We start from the raw sequence: 7,601 nt of genomic DNA on the forward strand, positions 1-7,601 counted from the left end.
TCTCCCATTCTACACCACAGTTTCACAACGGCAGTGACAGTGCGCTATCTACAACGACGACAGAGTCTTCTTGATACAACGGCGTCTATCAGAGGTAGTTCCATAGACACCCGGACACCGTCCGCGTCCTATGCAGTGGCATTTTTCCAGAATGATACAGGGGGGAATGCCCCCGATCGGAAATAGCGGCATCCGCTAAGGTGTCAAGACAAGTGAGGCCACAATGATCGAAAGACGATCGACGGCAAAACCAAAGTGGTATAACGAAATCTCCTCCCATCATCATGCATAGCTTTCCATTTGGTTGGTCCCAGCATAACGCAACTTGTGTGCAAGCTTGAAAGCTTGAACAAGGTGCACGTCTTGTTAGATCACAAATCGAGATTTTGGAAGTAAAGCTTTCCGTTTGGGATAGCAGGTTTGAACACCAACCAATAACTGTATTACGTCCCATGCGTCACAAATAAAAAAAAACGATAATAAAAAAAAAACATGCAGGTGTCTTGGTGGTATTTATAAAGAAGGCAAGCCGGTTTCAAAGTTTTGGACCGTCTGCCGCCTACACAGAGACCTCGGTTTACGTATTCACCAATAGCGTTCGACCTCCACTTTTATTGGGGATGCATCTCAGGAACCCCACCTTCCTTATCAATAAAGTTAGAATAAGGTTCTGCACGAAACTGCGATTATTATTATTTTTTTGTCTTGTAATTTGATACGACATGCGATGCCAAATATCCGGCTTCTTCGTGCACGTGTTTTATCACATGCTAGTTTTTGCGGAGATGATTTGACAAAAAGCTGATTATCATCCACAATTAGCCTAGAATGCCTTTTATATACATTTTACATGCACGACGAAGCACTCTACATCAAGCGTCCCCGTGCCACGGCTTTCGCAAGCGGCATGGGTCGTACTTGAAATACACCACGTCGAAGATGCTATTGTTATACAGCATCTTGCTCTTTTACATCTTTTTTTATTATTTACTATTCCGTTTAATCTTAACATAGTTTACTTGTATAGTACTATGTATAACTTGCACTGCTCATGTCGTTTTCTTACTTTTTGTATAATCTATACTTTGATTTCCTTGCATTGTACAGCTGAATTGTACTGCCCAACTGCCACGCTCTCGAAGGAGAGCAGCAGTATTGAATAATAATAATAATAATAATAATAATAATAATAATAATAATAATAATAATAATAATAATAATAATAATAATATCTCATTAGCCGCAGCGATGATGGAGGGGGGGTTGTTCCGGAAGCATTCTTTGTTTTGTTTTTCTTAAATGCACCTAAATATAAGCATACGGGTGAAGTTCTCGATTCGTGCCCTCACTAGAACGCCAGAACCCGGCTAGGTATCGAACCCGCGACATCATGTCATGCTCTGGAGCAAAGCAATACGGCCGCTGTGTGAAACGCAAGCACCGGCGCCGGTGACGTTTTTGTATAGTTTCAATGGTAACAAATGGTAAAAAATAACTCGACAGTGTTGATAGCCGGATCCGACAAACACGTTACAGTAGACACACCAGCAATCTTGGCCGTGGTTGCTCCACGAGGCAAAAAAAAAAAACGTACCCCTCGATGCAGCCCCCTTCCCCCACGGCCCCCTTTTTTTCTCGTTTTCTTTATTTTTGAAGTTTTTAGCTTAGTTGCCATCAACAGTACGCTGCCGAGACTTCAGTCAGCCCGCAGCGTTTACCTCCAAATGCAACGGCGCCAATTTAATATATCACTACGTACCTTAACAATCATGTCGTGCGTGCCGGTAAACTCAGTGCTGACGCTATCTTGGCTGAGGTTTTTTTCTCTTTTTATTGCGTGATTACGTTTTAGAAGTAAAGCACCCCTCATGTGAAATTTCGCTCGATTCAAATTACTTACTACGACAGAATACAGGGCGTAGATTATAAGCACTCTCAATAGGAATGCTATACACAGGGCTCCCCACTTCGGTTTCAGGTATGGGTAGTGCTGCACTGTCGCAGGTGAAGACATACCGCGCAAAGGAAAAGGTGGCTTAACGCACCTCAAGAGGCGACGCGTCTGTGAGCCTATGCGGCGCGTGACTTCTTCCAAACATCGCTAAATTACACGCACGACGAAGCACTCTACATCAAGCGTCCCCATGCCACGGCTTTCGCAAGCGTCGTGGGTCGTACTTGAAATACACCACGTCGAAGATGCCACAAGAAACGAATATAGAACGCGACGGTATAGGCGTCACAGACAACCGCGCCCTGGGAACGATCAGCGACATCGTCCACAAGTACAGCCACCCTACCCTGTCTGTGCTACAAAGCGAAAGAGCTACAGCCGAGTCGACCGCATGGAACGCATTTCAAGCACATTTTCAGCGTGGTATCGCCCGGCGTGTACGCTTAACTCCGCGCGATGCCTATCACGGCCAGAACGCGTACCAGCGGAAATTTCGCTGCGCGTTCCGGCTAGAATTACAGCACGATATGGCCGCGCAAACGCCTGAAATACATTTCATGTGGTTGGCGCTTTCTTTAAAGAAAGCGAAGGTGCGATAACGTTGAAGCGTCCCGTGCCTGCTCTGTTAACATCTATACCTCGGAAGCAATACGACTCGGGTTCCCGAGGGCCTTTCAGAATCGTACGTATAGGCATGAGCAGCGCAACAACATGCCACCAACAAAAATCAAGGATATAGATCAAGGAGCGCTTTTATTGCGATTTTCGATGCGAACGCGTCAAATGGCTCATTGAGAGAAAGAGCCGGCATCTGTAGCAGCGAAACGGCACCTAAATTCCCATTGGCTGCGACGGCACATCACGAGCGAGCCTCGACGGAGCAGAGTGGACGAAAGGGAACGCCGCGATAGCGTGCCAGGCGTTGCGTGAGGGGAGAGGGCATCGCCGCGACGCCAAACAACGTTGCGTCAAATCGCCATCGTTCTCGGAAGCCTGCGTTAATCCGCGCGTTCATGGTCCGCGCCGCTCTCTCTCCTGCGTTTTAACTCAATGCGTTTCAACGAACTCATTTCGCCGCGTGAGAGATAGAGAAAACACTTTATTGTAGGAAAGGCGGGCAAGTTTTCGTAGCCTCAGTCCAGGGCGGAGGACCGCTCAGCGGCGTTCAATTGGACATTAACGCTTTCGCATTCGCAACCTATAAGAAGTGCTTAGGTGTCCTCGGGTTTTTCTTTTCTTTTTTTAAATGGCAGTTTAGACCTCATGAGGTAATGTGCACCAGGCCATGCGTACAGAAACCATCCATTCCGAATGCTGCACGTTGTGGCTCGTAGGGAGGCAGTATAAGCATGGGATGAAATGCGTTGCTCCGAAAAAATTACGTTAACTTACAAGGAAAAAAAAAGAAAGGCGCTTATTTCTGCAAGCCTTTGATTACGGATTGCGGCGCCAAACACGACTAACAGCACAATACGCTTGAGCGTATGTTATGGAGATAATGTAGATCTACTTCACAGGTGAAAACAGTACAAGCAGACGGCCAAGGCAGTACAGTGATGAATGAATGAATGGATTGTGTTACTTCGGAAAACAACGATCTGATTATGAGGCACGCCGTATTGCGGGACTCCGGATTAACTTTGACCACTTGAAGTTCTCTAACGCACACCCCAATGCACGATATATGCGCGTTTTTTGCATTTTGCTCTCATCTAAATGCGGCCGCCGCGGCCGGGATTTGAACCCGCGACCTTGTGCTTATTAGCAGCGCGACGCAAACGCCACTTAGCAACCACGGTGGGTTATACACTGAAGCCAAATGCGCTCTCAACAGTTGTGTTTTAGCATGCATTCGAGAATCTTTGCTGTATCGGCAGCGCTCGTTAAATGTCACAGGAAAAGCGGCTCAGATCGTTACTTGCGGTAATAGAGAGTTTTAGAATTGGGGGCGCAAGGCTCTGGGGCCCCAAGCCGCGTTGCGTCGGTTGCTGTTGGGTCTAGGTGAGCAGCAGAGTTTGAGGATTGGGTCGAACGCAGACAGCGTTGGGTTGAGCGCACGGGGCGCCGCAGTGTGGAAAATAGAAAGGTGCTTGAAAGAAAAAAAAATGAACCTCTTTTCTTACACGTGAAAACAAACAGAATGCATTTTTGAGCAAAAAGAACAAACAATAAAATGTAAGAAACTGTGTTAGTACCGGTTAGCATTGCGAATTAAGTGTGCGATTTTAAGCCAAGCAAAGCCAATCGAAGCAAAGTACTCTTAGTTGGTGTTTTCTTGTGACGCGCTGCGAAAAAACTGCGAGTTCACCCATGTGAAATGACGAAAATCAGTCGAAGTAAATAACGTATGCTCTGCGACCATCTGCTGTACGCCATCGCTGTCACCCACGAGGGCGGCCCAAGACGGCTTGGGGGCCCACGCTAGTTTTCGATTCTTGGGTCTTGGGTTAACGCGAACGCAAGAACGCAAGACTGGCTTGGGTTCTGCGCATGCGCACTTGTGGCGCGCAATTTTCTTGGGTCCCCAAGCCGCTTGGGCCCCCAATTCTAAAACTCTCTAATAATACAACTAGCGCATATGTCAGTAACAGCAGGCATTGAGGAACAATAAGGCGCCCGTACTATTATAAAAAAGGTGATCGCCTTGAGCTAGGCGTCAGCACTGCGGAATCTAACTTACCAACTACGCAAGCTGTTCATCACAGTCGTCGATTACGGCGCGCCGACAGCACACTGGAAAACGGTGCGCCCCAGGATTGTTCAACACGACGCAAGGCGAACAAAGAGCTCCCGGGCACGCCGTGGTGCGCACGGTGAAGCTTATTTGATAGCGAGCGATCGGCCGGTGGGTAAACGCAAACAAAGAACGCGCCTATCTCGTACTGCGACGTATATCGGCCCCCGTCCTCTCCTACGTGATTTCGCACAAGGTCATGAGGAAGCATACGCATAGTTGCAAGGAAGCACTGCAACGACTGCAGACAGTCCCATCGTTCAAGCACTGTGACCTTCACAGGTCTTGTCTCTCGAAGAGAAAGGGAAGACGACACAGGAAGTAAAAAGAGGCTGCTGCGCGCTCCCGGGGCTCAAGCCGAGCGGATCGTCTTACACACGCGAAGCAGTGCTTCTCTCTCTCTCTCCCCTCCCCACTTCCCTACGTTGAAAAGGCGTAACTTGAGAGGACGGGACGCCGATTTTGCGGCAGCACCCTCAGCGCGGGTTAAGCAAGAGGGTTCCAAACGACACAAAGCAAAGAAGGAAACCGGAGGTAGAGGCAGCTCCGGCACAACGCGGCGGATCGTGCGACAAAAACGAGACAGTGAGCTCTTCCTTTCATGCCACACAGGGAGCGTAAAGGCGACGTGTAAACACGGGGAGAACGACGACGACCGTGACCGCGCAAACACGCGGAAGAAACGGTATGACAAAAAGAAAGGCTACATAGACTAAGAGCGAAGACCGTAAACAGAATATAAAAGCGGCCGTCAAGGTCCAGCGACTGTCACAAAAGCTTTACGACGCGGAGGGGACGGGCGGAAATTTCGGCAACACATCGTCGTCGATTGACTGCGCCCAGGAAGCTTCGCGAACGCCAACTCTCGTTTGCGCGGCATTTGCATGAAAGTGGGACCGAACGTGCACTGCGCTCAAGCAGTTGCGGCAACGAGCGCTCTGGTTAAGCAATCCGGCGTCGACGACACGTGGCCAGCTGGCAGGACGCGTTACATAACACGTATTGGCCGCGAGCTCCGCTCCGAATTTGACGCCACAGCAAGATACCTGGTTCAAACGCGCGCCCGCGCTTGAACGACAGAGCGAAAGGAAAAAACTGGCGACACCGGAAGCAAACACAATTCAGCCATATTCAGCTCTGAAACCTCTCCAACTCGAGACTCATGTTCGCATCCGGTACTCAGGCGAGAGCGCTGACGAAACGCGAATTGTAACGGAAATTCAACGATCCGAGCATTAACGCGCGACCGCCGACAGTATGACGAAACTTAAATTCTTGGGCTTTTACGTGTCAAAACCACGGTATGACTATGAGGCACGTCCTAGTGGGGGACAACGTATTAATTTTGACCACCTGGAGCTTTTTAACGTGTACCTAAAGGCTGAATGAAGCTAAGTACACGGACATGTTTTCGCTTTCGCCCCCGTCGAAATGCAGCCGCCACGACGGGGATCGAGCCTCGAGCGCAGCACCGCAACGTCATAGCAAAGTATCAAAGGGCTCTGGTACGGCGGGTGTTTCCCTTTCTTTTTTATTTCACCACATTAAATACGCAAAATGCTAACAAGAAAGAAAAAAGAAAGCGGCGGCGGCGGCAGAGAGAGAGAGAAAGAAGTTGATGACGAGCGCAAAAGCACGCGCGATCGACGTTGTGAAAAAAATTATGAGCGGCTGTATCAAAGGCGGGGCGTGTAGACAAATGGGTCTACAGCGCCTGATTGCTTCGACTACAAACCACCGCAAACGCATTGTTGCTCTGAACGAACTAGGCAAGTACAAAGCAGTAGTTACGCAAGACCATGTGTATCCGATACCAATACGGGCTAGCCCGGTCGTGACACAGATCTCGGAAAGCCGGAGCCCGGATGACTAACCTCACTAACTTCGACCCTTTCGCAACGCAACCGTTAGGGTCGAATTATTGTGCAGACAGCGTATAGCGCTTCCCCATCACCTAATCATCGTGAATAAGTTTACAGGCAGAAAAATAGTAAAGAGTGCGACGTGGAAACAGCTAATGTGGAAACTTTTTTCTCTGAAGAGGTTTACTACGCATCATTTTTCATTAAGCCGTAGTAACAAAATTAGCTAACTTGATACAAAACGGAAAGCAATAGTATGCACTCGTCAAGAGCTCTGACCGCCAGTTATTTCTGCAGCTATCAAACATTCGCGCATGCAAGTCCGATGGAATTATGTCAAGTGAACATGTGTGGATGACATCTCGCATGGAGAAGCACACATTATCAACGTTGAAGTATTATAGGAAGCAACCAGAAGCGAGATGAATAGTTATATCGGTGTCTGTAAAATGCGCACACGGGCGTTCACGTTAATCAAAACTGTCGGAATTTCGGCGGATACCTACCGTAGGTCCGGCGAAGTAGGATGGAAGCGCTTTCTACTTCTGACAAGCCCGTGTCGTACGAAAGCGAGCGCGCACACATGAAAGATTAGACTGCTGCACCATATACCACGCCACTAGGCGGGATCAGGTTGATATGCACGTCGTTCTGCCAACAACGCGATCGCCGACAAGTTTAATAAGGCCAGAGAGATGGAAATTGGTACAAAACGTTAGGCTTAGTAGGATAGGAAGCTGGCAATATTTCGTCACAATAAGCATTTAATAGGCAGCATCTCGAGCTGAACGCCATTACCTGCGCTACAGTTGAAGATATAGAAACAGAGTGAAGATGCTTACCTTGCACGAGAATCCTAACACGCGGCTCGGATCACAATCATAACAAACTCCGTACACTGAGCATCACTCGCATAACATCCCCACCATCTTGTTACGCCTGCCTGGCGGAACTGATCGAAAAACAGAACAAAAACTACAAAAAGTTGATAGGTCGCGAAAAATAAAACAAGCGCTCACAAACTTTTTTTTACATTTTTAGTAAAAATTTT

General features: G+C 48.2%; 1 protein-coding gene across 2 annotated transcripts in view; it reads right to left on the reverse strand.

Moving 5' to 3' along the window:
- The window catches only part of LOC139054700 (E3 ubiquitin-protein ligase HECW2-like), a 68,011-nt gene extending 60,511 nt beyond the window's left edge, over positions 1–7,500 (reverse strand). Inside the window, exon 1 of one of the 2 annotated variants that reach the window (XM_070532154.1) lies at positions 7,393–7,500. The gene's annotated coding sequence lies outside the window, so the exon portion shown is untranslated. Of the gene's footprint in view, positions 1–4,634; positions 4,770–7,392 lie in introns of those variants that run through there. The other variant, XM_070532155.1, reaches the window with a different exon arrangement.
- Positions 7,501–7,601: the final 101 nt, after the last annotated feature.

Source organism: Dermacentor albipictus, chromosome 1 (genome assembly GCF_038994185.2).
Source record: "Dermacentor albipictus isolate Rhodes 1998 colony chromosome 1, USDA_Dalb.pri_finalv2, whole genome shotgun sequence".
In the NCBI taxonomy this organism is placed as follows: Eukaryota; Metazoa; Arthropoda; class Arachnida; order Ixodida; family Ixodidae; genus Dermacentor; species Dermacentor albipictus.